Source organism: Caloenas nicobarica, chromosome 10 (assembly GCF_036013445.1).
Source record: "Caloenas nicobarica isolate bCalNic1 chromosome 10, bCalNic1.hap1, whole genome shotgun sequence".
Taxonomy (NCBI): Eukaryota; Metazoa; Chordata; class Aves; order Columbiformes; family Columbidae; genus Caloenas; species Caloenas nicobarica.
In genome coordinates, this window is record NC_088254.1 from 19,945,554 (window position 1) to 19,967,430 (window position 21,877).

Sequence of the window (21,877 nt, forward strand, 5' to 3'; positions counted from 1 at the left end):
TTTGGAGAAGTTCTAGCTATTAACACACACAATCTGAAAATTCACAAGGAGTATGTATAGCATGTAATAACATGGTAAATGTCAAAGAGTAGTTTGCAGTTTTAAGTAGCTGCTTGTTTTCTTTGTCACAAATATGAAAACTGCTGACCTGAATAGTCATCAAAAAAGTAATGGGAAACTATCAGTTGAGTTAGCTGAAATATAAAAGGTATTTTATTTTACCCAATCTATTTTACAAAATCAGACAGAAATACAGAACATTTGTTCCCAGTGAAGGGCACTGAGAAATTCAAGAAGTCCCCCAGGCTTTGTCATGGGTTTAATGAGTTGAAATGCGAGGGGAGTAGCAACAAGAGTTATCTTACGATAATTGTCAAATGATTTTTTTCCTTTAAAGAAAAAAAAAAAGCTGTTGGTCAATGTATTGATCACTGTTAATTTCGTAGCTTCGGGGAACTAGTAAAACGTGGTGTTCAAATGATTGAAAGGTCTGGATTTTAAACTGTAAGTTATTAATGTTCCTGAATACTGGAGTCATTTAGATGCTTTACACAAATAGGAGGAAAGTGCTTTAAAAGACTGATGATTTGTTTAGGAGATGAAATAGGATTATGGGGGAGTTGAAAATTTTAACTACTGTTACTGTCTTAATATTCTGAAGGATGCTCCTAGTGACTTCTAGCTGAATTGTTTTTTACAGGCATATGTACATAGGAGGTTTGGATTTGCAGTAAGATGAAATATAACCTGAGAGCCCACAGTTACCCACTGGCTGCTTTTCGCTCAGTCTTTCTGCAGATACTTTTAGCGTGCCCTATGTATAAGACTTGTCTAGTTTGGTGGGTTGCAGTCTTTTTTTTTTTCCTATTTGTAGATTCCACATATGTTTTTGCTGAGGAAAGGGATTCCTGTACTGTCAAATTAAACCTAATGGTGATATCCTTGTTTTTATAGTTATCTTTCGAGGATGCCCTAGCATTAGTCCATGAGCCCTGTTGTTGTCAAGTACATATGCATTTACAAGGAACAGTGTGTTAACACAAGGTGCTTATGTAAAACTCGCACTGGATTTATCAGAAAATAATGGAATCGTTCACTTCAAAAGAGGTGATTGGAGAGGAGATAAAAATTTTAATAACTACTAAGACACCCAATTAAAAACCTCTGTATTTTTTTAAACGCTGGGAAAAAGACTTGCCCCATGTCGGAAGGTTATGATCCAGGCCCACATCTGCTGTGTTAGTCCTGTTCTGAGCCCCTGCAGCACCCTCTGGTGAGCCAGATGTGCTTGTGCAGCAGTTGGGGTCCTGGTTGAGCTTATGAATGGGCACAACCATCAGGTCCTGCTACAGGACTGAAGAAATACTGCAGAAGAAGCCTAGGCTGCAACTGACTTGATGTTACTAATGGGTGCTGTTGGGTTTTGCTGCCATTTTTTCTTCTTTTCACCTTCTAACTTTTTGTCTAAGAGGAGACAGAAGTCATTAAAGGATCTGTAGACCGTCCTGTTAATATTTGCTCTAGGCAAGCATAACCAGTGTGATTGCATGAGATAAAAGGATTCCAGCTTTATGGCTGGGTTGCTCAGGAGCAAATGAAGTGTGGTATGGGCAAGAGAGAAGAACAAAGACAATATGTTTATGAAAATTTTTATTCTGTGTACTATAGCCCATTTTATTTACAAAATTAAAATATGGCTTGGAAAAGCATTGGAGATAAATTTAAAGTAGTCTGAACAGTAATAGTAAAGTACTGGGTTTGCAAATAATAAAACTTGTAGAACTTCTGCTTCTCTTGTTTTTTAAGTCTGTTATTCCCTGATCTTTCAGACTATCTCCTGTATACAGTATGTTTCTTTTAAGTTCTGGAAATATTTTAACTGGGCTGCTAGCGGTGGCTGGTCTGAGTGCCTGAGTGATCCTGCAGAACCTGCTGCCACTCTGGTCACGGCAGGTCAGGGGCTGAGGGCAACCACTGGTTCAAACATTCTGCAGCACTTTAGAAAGTCTTAAAAATAATTCATACTTTTACTATTGCACAACTGGCCAATTAAATCAGAAACTGTTAACGAGGGAGAATAGGCTGTGATCATGTAAACCTCATTGTATTAGAAAAGCAGGTTTAGAAAGCTGTGGGTAGTAGTTTTCGTCTTCAAGATTTTAATGCCATCATTGAGACTAGCCTAATCTTAGTAAACAGTGTTTTTATTTAATTTTATGGAAATAAACTCTTAAAGGTAGGATGATTTTTTTTTTAAAGCTCTGCATTCAGTTTTTGAATTTGCTTTCCTTTTAATGTATTTGATTTGATCTAAATGTTAGGCTGTGATTTATTCATTCACCCGAATAAAGTTAAATCCCAAAGACATCTTCATTTTGATGATGCCCGTTTGGAAATATATGGGAAGATGGTTATATAGAACACTTGCGATTTCTTCCTACCCAGCGAGTCTGCTCAGGATGCTGTTTGCAAAATTCTGTAGTGGTCTGGGGATTTTTGTGCAGGGAATTGACTACATAGCATTTGTACTCAGGATTCGATTCCTGTGATCTAGAACAGGAACTCATTGGGTTGCGATTGCAACTGTTTGTCCTCAGATTTTCCCTTGGCAGATATTGGACCATAATTGCATATAGTTTCGGACAGCAGTTTGCTTCTCTTTTGCCTGTGTTCTGGAGGTGGGGGAGCAGGAGCTTATTTGCATTAAAGAAAGTCAGAAGACCTGTTTGTCTGGAAACCATTTAGATTTTTCTGTTTTAAACACCTTGTTTATAATCTCCTCTGCACCCCTCATTCTCCCCCCACTCCCAAGAAAGAGAACAGAAGAGTTGAGGGAATATCTTGTTTTGTTCTTAGAGATACTAACAAATTTATTTTAAATCACTCTCCCCACCCCTGCATGTGAGGCTCGTATCTGTGTTTTATTAAGGACTTTCTGGATCCTATTTTTTGAAAAACATGGTATTTTAAAGGATGAATTGTTCAGTAATAAAACCTGCTACAATATTCCTGAAGATACTGGCTGACTAGTCCTCAAAAGAGGTTTCAACCCACTTTTCTATCATACATTCCTTTAATGAAATGTTAATGAGAAAATGATCTGATAAACTTCTTGAAAACTTTCTGTGTAACAAACTCATAATCTGAGGATTTTTCTTCAGATCTATTTCTTTTAAGGCATCTATGTTTCTGTAGCTGTCTTGTGTGCATGTAGATAATGCCTGCAAGCAAGTGACAAAGATTTTGTTGTGTTGTTCTTCTAAAGACTTGAATGACTAGTTTTCTGAAGGTGTAAGGAACAACAGCCCTTCATGTGAAGTTTCTTTTGTGCCTATAAAAACTGTTAGAAGCAGGAGAAATTAAGTACAGACTAAAATTTGGATTTGCAATCTGATGAGGAATCCTTCAGGCTGCTTATCTTGAATAGTTGAGATCACAATTCTTGCTTCTGTTTTATCTGTACTTCACTGCTTTTAATTCTTCATGGTCTCTTCTGCTTAATCTTAATGGCTTATAAGATACTTCACTGGCATAATTAGCTTATCTTAAAATAGTCTGACCTGTTAGCACTATTGGAACAGTGAAGGGACAGCCAGCCTGATCATTTGGTTTCATGTAGTGCACCCACAGAGATGTGTCAGTGCTTGGGCCGCAGGGTAGGAAGGAAGGAGTAGGTATATATGTGTGTATATATATATATCTATAACTGGATCTTGAACATGAATCCTTCAGCCCACCTGTATTAGGACTTACAGATATTTTCCTTCAGGATTTTGTCAACAGCCAATTGAAGTAACTAGAAAGCAGCTTTTGTTTTGTTTCAACCAAGATACAAATGAAGATATAAAATTCAGTTCCAAGGGTGTTCTTTTGCTTCGGTTGTTTTTTTTATATTTGTACCTTGAGTGTGTCTGGCTTGGTTTATCAGCTTTTATGCTTGAGAGAGAGCGAGCCTCATCTTACCTCAAACTCCTCTTTGTTTCAAACTTATTTGTATTTCTGGTCTCAGACCTTTAAACTTTGAAGTGTTCTACCATTAATGTATCTACTTACTTGAGACTGTGTGTCTGGGTTTGTCTACTTTCTATAATTGTCTTGTCTTCCTTTTGCATTTCCATCTCCTCAGACAAATGTACGAATTTGGACAAGGAAACAATTGCATATATTAATGAAAAAGAGTAGCGTGGGTATATTAATTCTGAAGGGTAAGTTCTGCATTTAAAACCTATTTTTGGGAGAGCTTGTGCTGTGGTTGTTATTGTAGTTGCTACAATATTGAACAAGGCATTAGAATATTTTTTGTTTCTTGTAACTATGTAGGAGAAGGAACTTGATATATAATACATTCAGGATGCTCCTTGCGATGTGATTTATTCCATGTTTTCTGGAAGACATCTTTTTGTTTGGATTTCTTTAGAATGCGACTTCTTTCTCTGAAGTTCACAAAAACCTAAAACTGTGTGCCAAGTTGCCATGCTGGTTAAAAATGGATTTCAGCATTTAGTATGATTCAACTGGCCATTTGGTGAAATGCTCAGATCTCAATAGCTAATGTTAGATACACAACAATTGGCTGCTCTTGACTTCAAGCAGAGAATGTAGGTCTATTATTTCAACATATGAAGTGCTTTTTAGGGAAAATTTGTTCTGGTTTTGAATTGATAACTCCATTTTGTAGTCTAATCAGACTTCTACATTGACATTTTTAGGTGCTATTTTTTGATCTCTCAAACCCTGCAAAAAAACCTTCTATTAAGTAGTGTTTTGAGTTTGCACACCATCATTGAAAGACTAACTTGGACCCTGTGAAATGTAGTCACAACCAAATTATCCTCATAATGTTTGAGTTTCTGCTTCCAGGTGGTTTTTATATACTGCCTCCACGGAGGAAGTGACAAAAGTAGTTTTAACTGGATGTTAATGTCTTGTGTGTGCTGCAAGATTTCTTGAGCTTTTCCTGTAAATGGCAGTAACTTGGCAAGTCCTATGTGTAGTTTAATGTTTAACTCTGGTTTCATTTTGCTGTTATTGCTGATGCTCTTACATATACAGGTAGAGTGAAGACTGGGAGATGGAACTTGCTTCTCTTCGTGTTAGAGCTATGCATCCCAAAAGCTTGGTATAGGCATCATTTTACTATGGTTCAGTTCGTTACAGCAAAATTATTCTAGTGAAACCTCTAGACCAGGTTAGATGAAGTTGTACTTTCGACTGAATTTGGTGCATTTCTTGTAACGCTTATGTATTTGTGGTGTGTGTATTTTTTCTTTTTTAAAAAATTTTTTAAATTTTTTTTTTTTATTCCTCCCGTTGTTTCTCCCACGTTCACTAACTGTGCTTACAGTGAGTTTTTAGTGAATTAACTTCAATGTTCCAGCTAAATCCTTGGCTGTAGTGATGGTGTAAGTGGTGGTGATTTTATTCTGGTATTCTGTCTACCATGTTTCCTTGTGTCTGTTAAATGTATTTAGATGAAAATGCTGTAAGGTGACAGCACTGCCTGTGTGCTTGTTCCCTGTTATGCTGCTAATGTTTGTCTTAGAATTATTAGTAGAGAGATTATTAGGAGAAGAAGTCTAGCACAGAAAAGCTTCCTGTAGACCACTTGACATAGTGGTGAATTCTAACAGGGTTCCCATGGTAGTGAATGTGTTTTCTTTCATACACATTAGTCAGATTTTGGTATTGTCTTCTTTATAATACAACATGTTGGCTGTATTATAGTCAATATACAGTTGCCTTAGCACGACTTTCTAAAACACTGTTAAAAAATATGTAAAACCATGTTTGGCAAAAAATGCTAACGGGTTCTAATGGTCCCTGAGCATATAGGGAACTGTCTTTTTCTCTTTTTGGCATTCACAGAAGGTTTTTAATCCAAGTCTTTGTCTCCTTCTCCTCTGCTGTATTCCCATACTAAATTAAATTATTTAACTTTTATTTTAGCAATAGGAGACAATTTGAGCATAATTAAAGTCTATGTCTGAGTGATACCTAATTGAACTTATAATTGTTTAGAGAACATGTCTGCAGTCCTTCATTGCAAAACTGTACATTTGTTTGAGAGCTGCAACAGATGTTGAAGTCTCACCGTTCAATCTACTGGATGTAGCTTTAGATCTGCACTTGTATCGCCACTCTTAATTTCTAGAATGCACCAGTGGGCTGAGAAATGCTGTTCTGGAATTCCAGAGCTTTGGTGAAGGTGAAGGGAACTTTTCTCTCCTTTGCCTGTGGTGCCTGTTACAGGAGGTTTCAGCCTTCTTACTGCCCATGGGAGGATCTAGAAATGCTCACAGTCATTTGGATAATGGGGGAAGAGAATGTTCATATTGTTCTCATAATTTTTCCTTGAAAGGTGTTTCTGGGTTTTAGTGTTGTTTTGCTAGTCTCAGGCAATTTATGTGTGAAATGTCCTAAAATCAGAAGGTTCTTCACCCAGACCTTAGACCTGTGCATCTAGGAGGTTTGTGCAGTATGTTTAGACATGTTACAAGCTTATAGGCCTTACTAGATTAGAGATCAAAGTCAGGAAAATAGGCTTTTAGTCTGTTTAGCTGGGATTCCTCAGGTCCCCTCCTAGATCAAGGTAAGGCTATATTGTGATACGTATGTAGATAGATGTATGCAGGCTGCCTTTAAACTAGTTTTAAGTACCTGTGTGAGTCAATGTCATGTTAGGATACCCACACAGAGAAACTATTTCGTTTTTATCCCTACCACCTAAAAATCCATGGTGTCACAAAATTGAAATACCTAGAAGGAGCAAACCTGTTTCTTCATGGAGAACATGTCTTAAGAGTCATATTTGTCACTTATTAAGGTCTTTGAGAAACTGAGTTAATATGTTCAGTTATGACTATTCACTAGTGAGATGTGGATGGCGCCACACCTGCGTTTTGAGGTCTTGTGTGGTTTGTAGCTGTGAATTCCTGTTTCAGCTTTTCTTTATATCTTTAGCAGAAGAGTACTGAAACTGTTTGATATGTTCCAGTAAAACAAATGACAGTCAGCACCCACCAACATTTATTCTTTTTCCATTTGTTTCTTTATTAAATGTGGTTTGGTAAGTTTTTGTGTATTGTGAGAACCTATTAATATTCTTTGATTTAGCAAGCCTTGCTGCATGAAATGCTTTCAAAAGTAGGTTTGAAATTTTTCATAATTGTGTGACAAATTTGAATCGGTTATCCTTACCAAAAAAAAAACCCTTTTGTTTACGTATTTCATTTAGATGATTAGACTACAGTGAAGTTTGTGGCTTTTAGTAAAAGTTGTAGTTCCAGAATTTGTCCTAAGAAGAAAATTTTTGCTCAGGTGGCTTTTAACAAATCAGGAACACTAGGGAGGTAAAAAATTTTGCTTAATTTCGATCTGTATTTATGACAGAGGCTTCTGAATTGTCCAGCGTACAGATCTTGTGGTGTTGGTAACAGTTGGATGATGGTGGCGGTAGTTTCTACTCTGCTGTAAGTTGACCTCACCAAATGGATGTCTGACTCTGAGAAGCATTAGCTTTAACTGTGGACTTCATTCTGCCCAATATAACTTCCATCAACTCTTGCTATATACAAATACGGAAGATAAAAAAAGTAGAAATAATTTTCTAGTGAGAGTGCTGCGTTTCTGCACTTTTTTTAGCTCTCCAACTGATACCTGTATCCTAAAAGTTTAAGTTGTGATCTGGAGGACTTCTGTGTCTCAAAGTTTGTCTGCTAATTTGTTGCTTTAGCTGCAAATGTTACTTTTATCAGCAAACCTTGCCTTGTTTTGAGTGCTTTGCCATTGAGGAAATTCAGGATTGGTGCCCTGCCTTGGAAGTTGACTGATTGGTTTCTGACCCTGGTGCAATTGCCTTAATCTTTGTCTCTCTGACGAGATGCAATTTAACAATCTCTTGTCCTTTTCTTTGGCAGGGTGACAGATTTGAACAGGATTTTGAAGAGAGGTATGGCATGCCATGTGACTTCACTAAAGTGAAGTGATGAGAACAATTGAAGCTATGTTGCATATGATTTTTGGTGTGAGGATCTGGAAGAATGAATATGTCAGACTTCAGGTGTTTATGGTGTGTTTTCTTTCTTTTTTTTTTTTTTTTTTGAGATAGTTGCAAGTAAGCCAGAAGTATTTCTGTGCCCATCTACGCCCCTCCCCCCCACCCCTTCTGTCTCTCTCTGCTATTTTTTTGAGCTTTAATTCATTTATCTTCCCAGTGGGTAAACGATGGGTTTTCTGTCAGATATATCTATTAAAGAGATTCAAGATTGATACAGATAAGGAAGTGATGGCTTAAATATTTGAGCCAGTAGCAAGTCAAATGCAAAGTTTAGCAGAAGTAAACAGCTGGAACATTACAATTCATCCAGGTGCACGTTTTTGAGAGTTATGCAGAGATGAAGCATGGTTCTTGAGGAGGTGGTTTGTTGTTGTGGTGGTTTTTTGTGTGTGTGTTTGGTTGGTTTTTTTGTTTTTTTCTTTTTGGTTTTAATTTGCAGCGACAACTTCTGTGCTCCCACGGGCCTGGGGGGATGGGGAATTCTTACCAGCAGCTGCACAGAAACCTGTAAGTGCAAAGATGGCCCAGATTTGGTGTTAAAGCTATCAGGCAGAGGACTGCTGTGTATTAGCACTTAGTCAATATGATGCTATTTGACCAGATAAAGTATCTCCATCGTGTGCTTATGTGTGACATTATGTGAATACTTATTCTGCTGGTTCTTGTACTTTTTCTCCTGGTTCATTTAAAAAAAAAATCTCTGCTATAATAGAGATTATTTGGTGATTCTAACGTGACCTCTTAGTGCAGAAGTTCTAATGTCAAAATGAAACCTAGTCAATAAATGAGGACCATACTTTAAACTTCAGGATATGGTTTCTCTAGAGTAGCAACAGTCTGAGATTTTTATGTGGACTAGCTGCCTAAATATTTACCGAAGTTCCATAGGATTCTCCATGCCTCCAACTGCAGTACTGAAGCTTACTGGGATTACACTCTTACTGATAAGTATTTGAGTTTGAGTTAAGGTTTCCTCTGTGCTTACGAAAAGGATTAATTCTTCTAGCAGAAGACTGGTACTTTTCTAATCTCTCTTGACCCCTGTGATCAAATTTTATTCCCCTTTTATTTTAGCGTTCTCCAAGGCAGCAGTCTGAAGCCATGAAACACATTTTCTGAAATGTCCCCTCGTGTCAGTCTATAGGCAGCGTTTAGAAGAGATTACTTTCCTTTCCCCATTAGGCTGGCACTCTGCAGTGATATACTCTTCTGTAGTATGACATCAGAAAGCGTTGTGACAGAGGCAGATAAAATATTTCTAGTGTGTGCTTCATTAATTTTGACAACTCAGATTTGTTTGTACTTTTTATATGCCAGTGTGTGTATTTCTATATATGTCAATACATGTAGAGACAATGTGTAGGTTTTTTTATATGTTGGTATCTTTTACAGAGGACATCTGTTGTGAAATTTAGGAACAGTATGCAAAGATACTTATATAAATGTGTCATAGTAGTTACTGTGTATGCAGTTGGTTTAATAAACCAGTAAAACATTTCAAATATGGTTGAATATCCTATCCAGTTAATAAAATCTGTTTTGAATTTCATCAGTCTTACACGTCATATATTATTGACCATAATCTTGTGACCTTTTCCTTAAATCTTCGTAGCAAGAGACTAAGACAAACCAATTAGCTTTGGAGTTTTGAATCTTAAAAATTAATAATATAGATAACATAAATGCAAGGCTTACATGTATGTTTTAAAAATAGTAAGTGGGTTAAAGTAGCACTGGCATACTTAGGACTCTGTTGGCATAGTTTTTCCCTTCAGATGGCTCTTTGGAATGTGAGGCCTCTTCCTATATTTGCTGTAGCAGAGCTAAACTCTCATGTCGCTTATAGGAGAAATTTAATACAAGCAGCTTGTACAGAACTGACCTGCTGCCATGATAGCATGCAATATATTTAGCATGCGTGTGTCTAGTAACCATGTGATCTTATGCAAGTGAATAAAATGGTGAAACTCTCAAAAGTTACAATTTCTCTGAGTGTTTTCAGAGTTCTGTTAATTAAATAAAATGTTATCAAACTATTTGAAGAGACTAGGTTTGTAACTGAGATATAACCAACTGCAGAATTTGGAATCCTGCAGCATTGTGTCTGCATATCAGTGTAGGAGAGGACTGAGAATTCAAAATTAGTTGGGTTTTTTGTGTTGTTGTTTGGTGGGTTTTTTTTGGTTAATCTACAACAAGTTTTGGAGTACTTTGTTTGGTTTTTAGGCTGTTATGATTTAGTCTTCTGCTGCCATGATGACTAAGGATTAATTTTTAAATGAAGTCTGAAAACAGAAATCTGATCCTCAGGTACTTAATCTTTAAGAAAAGTTACAAATATAAATTTTGGAAATGCTGTAGTGGGTTTGTCAGTGCTATTGACAAATATTTATTAATTTAAGTTTCATGATTTAGTTTGCTTTTTCTGATGGTTCTTCTAAACAAATTTTCTTTACAAGAACCGAATCTTGTGCTTAATTGATTTTGCTTTCATAAGGCCAAAGAATACCATGTGCGTCCTTGAAAGACCTTCTCAAGGTGAAATCCTGAAAAGTGAATGAGAACCAGTTTCTTTTTAATGTCTGTTTGAATCTACTAAATTTAAAAATCCACATCCCTGCCTTTGTTCTATGCTTCGTGGCATCAAACTGGATAAAGTGCCACAGATAAAACTCCCTACAGATAAACTTATGTAAACTCTTACTGCTGCTGTCCTCCATCACGTTTTTTCCCGCTTTTGGGGTCTTCCCCTTGTCTTTAATGCCGTTCTTCCAGCTGCATGGGGTGAGCATCTTCACTGAAGTGAACTTGGACTCATTCCAATCAAGAACAAACTGAGGCTTGAGTCCTATCTCACCTCTATATGGCAAGACTATGGGGAATATTGCCATCCTGTTCAGGAATAGTTTGGCTTCAGTTCCACCTCCTGAAAGAATTAGGCAAGGGCACCCATTTGAGTAAAAGGAGATTTTGAGCCTAAGGATTCGCTAGAGAGACTAAGTACTTCTTCCTTTCCGTGCCCACACTGACATATTGCAAATAATACAAACAGACTGATTTGGCAGCATTACAATGGAAGAGCAGAAATCTTAATTTACTCTGTTTAAACCAAAGCTCAGTGCTTTGCTGCTTTCTAGATGCTGCACACTCATGCAATAGACCCAGCTTATGCATATATACTACTGAACTGTGCATTTGTGGTAGCCTTAAGATTTTTCTGATGCGGAATGCTAAAGAGTTTGTTATTATTTTTAAGTGATGTATATGCAGGGGTGTGCCTGCAATCTCTAAAGGCTTGCCAATGTAGTTAATCAGATGTTGCAATCAAAATGAAATCTACTCAGTGGTAGGCAAAGAGAAAGGAAAATCTACAAGAGCTGGAAGGAAGAATCTCTACAAGTATTGGTTGACGTAACATGTTAAGAGTAGTGTGTGCTAGAAGTACAAGGTAAGCTTGTTTTGCTTTGTGTCTTCCTTTTGAAAGCAGGCAAAAGTTTATAGTGTAGAGGGTGTCTCCACTGCTCCCCCAGTGAAGCTGTGTGCTGGGGAAAATGATGACAATGTATGTTGGTGAATTCTTACAAATCTAAACAAAGACCATAATCATAGGTGTGTCTGTGCAGGGGTAAAAATCTGTTCGCTTCAGATGAAATCGCAGGCTGAAGTTTTGACAGCTAGGTCTGACTCAGTGGTCAACATTTTGGGTTATACTAAGAAGTCTTTGTTTCAAATCTCTGTTTAAAAATCTGTTTAACTTGGCAGCAGGATGAAATCTGCTAAAAAACAACTATCAAATCTGCAATTTGTCTGAACTGCAGAGTGAATTGCTGGAAAGACACCATTCTTCCAGTGGGAAGAAAGAATTTTGTCGCTTTGCATTTTGTTTTAATTTTCTTTAAGCAAGTCTGAATGCATTTCCTTACAGCTTCTGTAACCCTGTCTCAAAGTAGAGGTTATGAGATGAGAGAAAAGTAGAACTTAGTCACCAATACAATTTCATAATTTAAAATCCACTTTACTAATTATTTCTTCCCTTTCTTATGTGCTCTCAGGATGATCTTGTATTTCGGGATACAGCTTTTCTAGTGTTTGCTCTAAGTTGACTGTTCGGGTTTTTTTTTTAAAGGAAATGTGTGGCCTCATATGCAAAACTTGCACAGCATCAGTTGGGGAGAGGGAGCTGAGCTACGTAAGAGAATGAAAGGATGAAACTGGATGCTGGAAGTTTCTTGCAGTACGATTTGTAGCCAGACTTAGAGCTTTGTTACTATATATTTGTATGGTGCAATGGGATTTAATAGTTAATTGAAGATTTTTTAGGATGGTATATGAAAGCAGGTAAGTTCAAAGGTACTCCAGTCTTATTGAGGGGAAAATATACTTTTAATAAAGGCAAAAGCAGCAGTGATACAGATGAACATATGAGGCCTTAGTTATGCTGTCCCTTCCAGGCTCTGTCCCTGCTGATGCAGGTGAAATTGGAGACTCCGAGCACTGGTATCTCTGCTGTTTGCCAGCTAGCTGTCAATATTTATTGCTTCAGCTGTTGTGAGGCTTCCAGTCAGAATGTTAGAAGAATGACAGCTCTAATGTCCTGAAGGCCTGGAGTATTCAACAATAACTTTTTTTAAGAGGAGTTAAGATTTCTTGCATGTTTAAGAGTTCTAAGCAAGTTCTTGAAAGTGGTGTGCAAAGTACATGCCAGTTCGCTGTGGTTCACTTTTTTTGTTCCTATAGCTCAATATAATCACGTTCACAGATTATTTACTTAGAATTAATAAAAGGAGATGCTGCAAGATAATTAAGTTAGCATCTGATTCTAGTATACAGAACCCACTTTCATGAATACATTTAGTATGTGAGATTTTTTTTTTTCCTTAAATGAGTGACTATATAGAGTTTTTCATGGAGATGCAGTGCTTTATTGCCATACCAGAAAGAAATGGAAGAAATTGCAGCCTCTTCCTCATGTGCTCTAGTGGTACTGTTAGAATTAAAAAAATCATTTGTATGTTTGAATAAGTCTCCCAGTTGATATGCAGGAATTCAACACTGGCTTTAACCACTTGTTTCTCTAAGCTCAAAGATTGGCTGAAGTATCTGAACTTGCACATTGCACACTTCCATCTGCCAGGGCTACAGGCAGTATCAAAGTTTTATAGTGGGGTGCAACTGCTCTTACCAAAATAAGAGCAGTTACGGTCAACATTAAGTGCAGCAATTAGAACTAATACCTTCAGGGAGAAGTCATTCATGTCTGACTACTACATAATTGCTTTACAGCTCAAATATGCTCCACAGGTCTCTTTGTGAGGTTTTAGTCACGGATGAACAAGAAGACAGCATGGATGGAAGGGATCCAGCAATGTGTGTGAAATGGGTGGTGTTTTGTGTAATTTTCCTAGCAGGTTTAAATCATTGATGCAATAACTAAATGCCGAGGTGTCCACTTTGACCATCTAATAGTGCAGGAGACTGGGACTGATCATGCAATCTTCCCTTCTGAAGTGGTTTTCAGGGCTGCTTCTTGGCATTTCTGGCAATTTCTTTGATAGTGAGGATAATTATTTTTCCTTTTCCAAAATCAGGATAGTAAGCTGTGTTTTCTAATGCAGTACTGCAGCTCTGGATGGCCAGCTATATTTATAGTGTCTGATTCCTGACTGATCCTGGTTATTGTCAGGTCTAGGCAGTCATTGCATCAGATAGTACTTGGCTGACTAAGTAGTAAAGATGGAGAATGTCTGCCTTACAGTTCCAAAAAGCTTGCATTTGCATCTAATGTTTCATATCAAAATTAAATGAATATACTTGTTTAAATTGAAGAGGTTTCCAATAAGGGAAATCGACAATAATCTGAGCCTGTTTGGGCTTCTGCTTCAAATTCCTGGCTATTTAATGCAATTGGAAATAGGCTGCCTTTCAAATACATTAAGATCTAGCTTTTGCAATGTCTTGCTTTTCTCAGTATTCCTTGCTCTTGTTTAATTCTTGAGTGATGTAGTAGTTTTATCAGTAGGGCTTTTTATATTTACGTATGGATCACTTATGTGATTCTTACTTGGGACCTCGATTTTTTAGTCCTTCACTTAAACTTCTATCAGCTGTATCTTCTCATTCAGACCTTTTTAGTGGCTCTATTTGTGTGTTTGTCAGGGTTTGTTGACAGGAAGAGAAACTGAGATATTTTTGAAGTTTTGAGAATTTCCGTTTTTAATACAATAATGGGAACAAATGGATGATACTGCTTGCTTGTATTTATAGTCATTGAGTATTTCATTCCAGAAGCTATTGAGACAGAGATTTTAATGCATCTTGCTACGCACCACTTGAATCGTGTAACTTTGCTATGAAGCAGTAATTTTAGTTAGGGTCAAATGGCTTAAGTTTTCTATTTGCATCAATCTGCAAGAAAGGTGGAATAACTAGATATTACCATTTACTCTGCCATGCGGGTATAGCAAGTAACAGAGTTACGGTAGCATCATGAATTTCCACATATCGTCAGAACCGTATTAACTGACTATATATGCTGGTTTGTTGCCATTGCTAAGGAAAAAATAGTTTCAAAGTTAGTTTTAGAATTAGTTTTCTATTCAGAGAACAGTTCTTGTCTGAAGATTCAGTGTACTATAATGAGTGTAGTTTAGGTAACATTTTTGCAAGTGAATCAAAGCGACTAGGTTAATGTTATATTAATGATATATGAATGCCCAGACTACCAGACATCACGTGCCAATAAAGGAAAAGGTTTATATGCAGGAGCAGAAGATATTCTGAATAACATTCTCGCTTCTTTTCTTAGTAGAAACTGAGTTTACTATAGTATGCTTAGATGTTGGGGTATGTATCTTAAGTACTTTATTTTTAGTAGCCTGCCCTACACTTGCTTTGGACAGCATTACCTTGTGATTGCCTTTGAGAATATAGATGTCCAAATGGAGGGCAGTAACACCAGCCTTGAGGAGGGGGTGGGGAAGGGGGAGAAAAAAAGGGTTATGAAGTATTGGGATCAGTAAGACGTTTCAGGTCATAAGGAATTTCATTCTAGACTCCTTTTAAAAGTGGCTGCTGAAATTAGTGTCTGTGAGAATGAGGCCATTTCCTGACCATGGGTGCCCAGCACCATCTTTCCGAGGTCATTGATTTTGCCTGTATTCTGCATGTATTTAATCTTTTTCCAAGATATCGCTACTGAGATGCAGCCGAGTGCATTCATCTCACTTTTACATTATTTTATTGTTTGCTACCTGTCTGCCTCACTTTCTGAAACCTTGAGATTATAAAGAAACTTATCTCCATGCTTGTTTGGAAAGGCCTGCCCTCTGATCTGCTGTAGCATGTCAACAGTAGTGGTGGTTTATTTTACTTAAATATAAAAGTACTGTTTGCTTAAAAGGATGCAGGGAAGGGAATAATTCACTGAAATTTGGTCTTAATTTCTTGGAAGTACACTGTAACTTTAAAAAAAATTATTAAGACATCTGAACTGGTGGTATCTCTGAATTTTAAAATGAGGTTGAGTTTTGAGCAAAGGCTATGGCAGCCACAGAAAAAGAATCTTACCACTAATCTTTGTTAGAAACTTGTAGGCGTCTTTATGGTTTACGGAATGTCTTAGTGAGGCATGCAGGCTGTTTGAAGCATTATGTTGTCGTGTCTGTCTGGTTTATAATTGTTGCACTTCAGCAATATGACTGCATGCTGTCATTTAATCAGACGTCGAATAAATTATCAAGAAAGCTTTCTGGATAATTGTTCAGTGATTTAAAGCTTCGTATAGATTCTTTGGTGTGTGATATCTCTTCCGTTTGTTCTCGGTTTTCCTGTTCTGTTTTCTTTAAAAGGGGGGAGGGTGCCTGGATGATGTGGAATCCTCTGGAAGACTGAAAATGTATATTATGTTTGTTAAGAAAGAGAGTATACTCAGGAGGGAAATGGTTGTGGAGATGACCTGTTATAGCAGGCCAAAGGAAAAAAAAAAAGGAGCCTGCAACTTGTGCAGAGCATGAAGAAAAATTGATATATTGGATCAGGAAGAAGCAGATACTTAAGAATGAGCTAAACCTTGGGAAGAAGTTTCCCCAGTACAAAATGGGAACATACGCTGCTCTGTATCACAAAGCCACCGACTGAAGCCAAACTTGGAAACAAAGGCCAGTCTGACAAGGAAGAATCTTGTTTATGATCCTTCTGTATCTCTGTTCTGTCATCTACTTGCATTTGTCCCTTGTTAAGAACTTCAAACTAAAAACTGCCAGATTGTATTAAAGTCTGGTTTGAGGAAGCTCCTTGTAGGAGAAGGTATGAGCAGAGCCATGCGAAAGCTCTGCCTGCCTTTGTATCCCGTTACATTCCTGAAGTCAGCTGTAAATGTTTTTGATGGCCGTAATGTTTGTTCAGTAAGGTGTTGAAGTTGCTGTCCTGCAGCTGTTTGTTGCATTACCTCAACAGTTTGTACTTCGCGGGCAGGGTGGACAGTTTTCCTCTTTTTACAAAGTAAAAATAAATTATTAGAACTTCAGTCACTGGTAAGTGTTCAGAACTTCACTGAGTTTTAGAAGTCTTGCTGCAAATCACAAAATCAGTTTGCTGAAGTACCAAGCTAGTACAGTTGTCTATATCAGGTAAAACCAGTGCTAAATAAGATGATTACCTCATAATTTATGTTCTTTGGGTTTTTTTTCCAGTAGAAGAAACTGAAAAACAGAGGCAAACAAATGCCTTTTATATACGTATTTCCTAAGGAAAAATCTGCTGTGGTTTCTACTCTTGCCTTAGGAAACAGTGCCAGTTATACGCCAGTCAGTTTTAATATACTGAGAACAGACACTGTTTTACTTAACTGGAGAATTGCTTATTTGGCATTTGCTACAAAGAAGCTGAAGTGCAGCCTGCAAAATTTGAATACCATTTTAAAGAGAGTTTTAAAAGGATAATAGTAAAAAAAAAATCTCGTAACATTGCCTTACTACATGTGCTGTGTTCTGAGTATTTTTTTTCTTCCTGTCTTCATTTCTATAAATTATAAATCTTATGTTAGGATGCTGTTTGACTTAGCTCAGTTGGCATCTTGTTTGATTTTGAACTATGTGTAAAGGTAGTGAGTTGTATTTTTGTGACGTTGCTTTCAGGTGTTTGTGTGTGTTTGTTTTTGTTGTTGGTTTTGTTGAGTGGTTGGTTTGTTGGTGTTTTGTTGTTGTTTTTGTTTGTGTGTTGTGTTTGGTTTTTTTCCCCGTATAATCCAGCTGTGAGCTGTGGTTATGATGCATCACAATTTATATAGAGGATTATTTTTGTCTAGTTTTTGGTTTATGAATGTTCAGCTGTTTATATATAGGTTCTTTGCTGTTCTGATTGATTGTAAAATGAGAAAAAAAAATGCTCACTAAAAATCTCAGCAAGAAAAATCTCCTTAGAAAAGGTAATGTACTTAAGTCACGTAGTTCTCACGGACAAAAAGAAGGACAATATTCCTTATGGATAAAGACATGCAAATAGAAATGCCAGGAACCTGAATTTTTAAGGTTACTTTGACATGTTGGTGCTTATGTTTCAAGTGCTGCTCCCACTGAATTCAACCTGGCATGGCCGTGTTAAGAAGTCAGAGCAAAGCTTCCAATCTATAAAACAATGAAAACAGTAAGTGACCACATATATGAAAGAACAGGTGATGTAGCTTGTCTAGAATTCAATAGAATTCATAGAAATTGAAATTCATAGTCATAGAAATCTGACCAAATAAATGCAGTGCTTTAGAACAGTATTCAGCTCTTGTAACTGAAAATATCTTTTGTCCACTTGCAGTCTTATTCACTGTATAGACTTCAATTGGCTGTGCTCATTTCTGTAGGGTTAAATACAGATGTGATGAGTGAGACAGAGGTGTGAGAACTTTGAGATAGCGAGCTACACCTTCGCCAAATGCCTGTTCTTATGCCGAATAAAATTATCTGTATTCTTCTAATCTATTGATAAACTTAAATTGAGATGGGAAAAGTAATGAGCCAAGATAGCAGTAATTTAAGTTTGAGTGTCACTGCGGTAACTGACGAAATATGAAGACTTCTGGAAATAGATTTCCTAATGATAATGCTTTTTCTTAAAGCCATGACTTAACTCAGTGGTGTGTAACACGTTTGTTATCTAAAGATGCATCAATGAGCCTGAATAAGGTGGTTGAAGTGTTAAGATATTGCAAAACCAGAAGAAAGCTTCATTCTGGTTGGTAAATATATTAATTAGAAATGGAACAGTCCTGCATATGTATTTTATTCTTTCTTATTGTAGGATGAAGAAAAACATTGAAGTGAACCTTTTTATTGTTCACATTAAGTGTTTATTTAGGTAATTAGCAATGCTTGTGAAGATATCTCCTCAGCTGATTCTTACTGAATCATTAGGATAGATTTAAAGAAAGGAAATTATCTTCCCAGCTGAGAATAGCAGCATTAGTTCAGCGATGATTTCCCCCCCCCCCACTTCCCTCCTTCCCTACCCCTTCCTTAAGATGAACGTAAATCGTTCATTTCACAGGGTTCTGTTTTGTCTTCTGTAACAGAGCAGAGCTCTTTTGTAGCAGCTTTTTGTTGCGGGTGAAATTGTGTATAATTTAAAGCCATGTCTAGCAGACATGTTTGTATCAGCGTTTTGGAAGGTACATTGTGGTGCTTCTCTTCTTGGAGGCAGAAAGGAATTTTGATAAGAAGACATGTGGCTCCGTGCTATTTTATTTTTTTGCTACATGGTAGTTAAGTTCCACAGCCATTACAGATTGATGATATAGTTCAGGCCGATGTTTTTTTTGTCTTGAAAAACATTTAATATATTTTTATATGTATATTTTACTTCAGGAAATAAACCTTCCTTATGTGGCTTATGTTGCATGGAGGTCTATGCATTTAAAAACCTGTGTTTAAATGTTTTTAGTTGCACTTTGAGCTTGCCATTGTGAAAGTCATGTATTGAGTTTTAAACTAACTGAATACCTGCCAGCGCTCTTCTGTTTTGTTATGGAACAATCATATCTAAACTTAAGTTGAGATTTCTACCTCTAGTTAATTAATTTTCCAAGAGCTGTAAATGGGAAAAAGGGAGGATTATCTTGTCAAAAGATTTAGAATTGTGATCAAACTGGCATGATTGTTCTAAAAGCTGTGGTTCATTCACTAGGAAATGAGTCTTTCTGGCCATAGCTTTTAAATATTGGGTTTTATTAACAGCATTCAGAATCCTCTTTCTTTATGGCTATTTTTGTATACCATGGAAAAGTCACATCTTTTGACAAATTATGTGATAAATTAGGAAAAGTTTCTTGAGAAACTCTCTGGAGCATGTTTTCCAGACTGCTATTCAGTCATGCAGTTATTTTCTTAATCTGTTTGTAGAAGTCTGGCAACAGAATTCTTGAGATGACTTAATATTTTCAGTTCTGCTTCTATCTAAAATCGGATTTTAATCCAGTCCTGAAAGCTTAGTTCTCTTTCTCCGGTCTTCTTTGTCCATTATTAGCTCATCAGTTTCCAGATCCTATTTTTCAACTGTATTCTAACGTGTTTTTGAGAATGCAAAGATAAAGTATTTTAGAAAATATCATGACCAAATTTATGGATGCGAATAATAAAATAGAATTCAATGTCACTTGAAAATGTGGTAAAGATTTGTGCTTTTTCAGATAGCTCGATAATGGCTATTTTACTTCAGGGGAGTATAAATGCTCAGAATAGGATGGTACATATTTTTTTGACTTAAGCACTGGGCCAACAAAAGTTTATAGAATGTAACAGTGTGAAAAATATTTGGGTAATGAGTTTAGCTGAAATGTGAACACATTTAATTTGAAATAACTAACTAGAGCAGAATTCCTGGCTGTCCCTGGTCCTGGATAAGGCCACGTTTGTCATATTACCTAGGAGTGCATGTACTGTCATAGGTGATGCTGATAATTCTTGAAAACTGTCTGGTCTGTCAGCTTGGGAAAACCTCTCTTTAAAGAAAAAAATGTGCATTTAGGAGTGATAAAACTTCTTTTAAAAACAGGCGTCTGAATCTTAGTTCATTTTGCATACAGCTTAGATTTCTATAGTCCTGTTTGCAAGAAAAGGTGGTTATTCAACTTAATCTTAGACAGGACTTAAAGCACACAGAAGAATGGCAGAAAAGGCCATTTTGAGCAACAGTGTATTTAAATAGTATTTGGGAGTTGCAGTTCTTCAGTAAGACCATATGTTTTGAAAGTACTTTGAGATCTTTTCTAATATGCCTTCAAAGCTTCATTTGAAAAATTGTGTAACTTACAAGTGAGGAGCTCAAAAATAGATTTGATTTTAATGTGGAAAGTGAGGACAATGTTTAGTTGCAAAACTCCACAAATCCACTCTTACAAGTATAGTTTACTGAAATGGTGTAGTATCGAAGATGTGCATTGTTCTTCCCAGCTGAAAGAAACAAGTGTTTTATGGCGCATAAAAAAGAATATCAATAAAGAATTGTTTATAGCTTCCTGGTTTTTTTTTAATGTTGTCCCACTTTTTTAAAAAAAAGTTATTTTGGCTAAGGGTTGTATTATTGTTTTCTAACAATACCCGTGTATCACTTGCTAGCTGAGGACCTTGGAGCTCTGGGGCCAGTCTCATTTTCCATAAGGCTCTGCTTGAATGTAGAAGAATGGCTCCTTGACTGAGGATGGAAGAGAGATTCATTTCCTGATATTGTGATAACTGCAGGAAACATGAGATAAATGACAACATGTAGTCTTGTTTTGAAGGGCTAGGACATGCTATTGTTTTACACTTGTATTTTACATCACTTACAGCATTGTATGATGACAGGGCTATGGAAATGTGGCTGTAGGACACATTTTTGTTACTGTTTTTGCACATTTGAGTGTCATCTCTGTTAAGTGCAAACATATAGGTAGATGGAGTCCCTTTGCTTGAAATCTTAATTTTAAAATCTAGCTTCAGAGTGGTAGCAATGAATTTTGGAGCAGGGCTGGTAGAATGTCTAGAGCACAGTAACAACATCCCATGGCTCTCAATATGTTTCAGTGCAGATCCAAATCTGAGTGAATGTATTTTGTATAATTAGTTTGGGATTTAGCAAAAAAGGTGCCTACAGTTGTATACTTTTTATGTGGGTTTGCATTCTCTTTGAGGTTATAAAGAAGAAAATGTTCTTATCTCTCACTTCTGGACAACCAAGTGGAGTCTGAGAACCTTTTAATTAACCTTTTGATTAATGAGTTTGAAGACATTATTTGACTCTTTTTTTTCTAGCTATTTCCACTTAAGAGTTATGGGGCAGGGAGGGAAGACACTTCCATCATTACAGGTACTATGGAAAAATGAGATACTCTTGTTATCTGCCTTATTAATGTGTAAAACAGTCAACACCTTGTAATAGGTCTCATCTCCATCTTGATATGTATGGGAATATTCATATTCTGGTCACATGCCCAGTGTTGGTTACAATTACCAGTGAATGTGCAGTTTGGCCCTGATTTGGTTGTGCAGTCTGTGCCCATCAGTTCATGCTTAGGGACCACATCTGCAAAAATGTCTGCACAGGTTCCTTTCAGACTAGAAAAAGCCCTGTTAACCTCAATTTAGTCAAAATTACTGTCTGCTGTTTAGCAAGCCTTACCTAAGGCTTACCAGTGTAAGATGCATCTATACAGATGTGTGTTTTCATGCAGCTGTGGCTTTTGAGAGTTACCATGCAAATTATCTGACGTCATGGCACTACTTTCTTTATGTGCATTGCAGTAAATGACCTGTGATGAGACTGTTACTGTCAAATGTAACCTGTGACCGTGATGGT

The 21,877-nt window shown here is 36.9% G+C and overlaps 1 protein-coding gene across 9 annotated transcripts in view; it reads left to right on the plus strand.

The window, feature by feature from the left end:
- Positions 1-21,877, plus strand: part of MEF2A (myocyte enhancer factor 2A) — an 81,708-nt gene that overhangs the window by 7,196 nt on the left and 52,635 nt on the right. Inside the window, exon 1 of one of the 9 annotated variants that reach the window (XM_065641458.1) lies at positions 7,917-7,948. The exons of 7 other annotated variants lie outside the window; for them this stretch is intronic. The gene's annotated coding sequence lies outside the window, so the exon portion shown is untranslated. Of the gene's footprint in view, positions 1-7,916; positions 7,949-7,974; positions 8,069-21,877 lie in introns of those variants that run through there. One more of the 9 variants, XM_065641457.1, reaches the window with a different exon arrangement.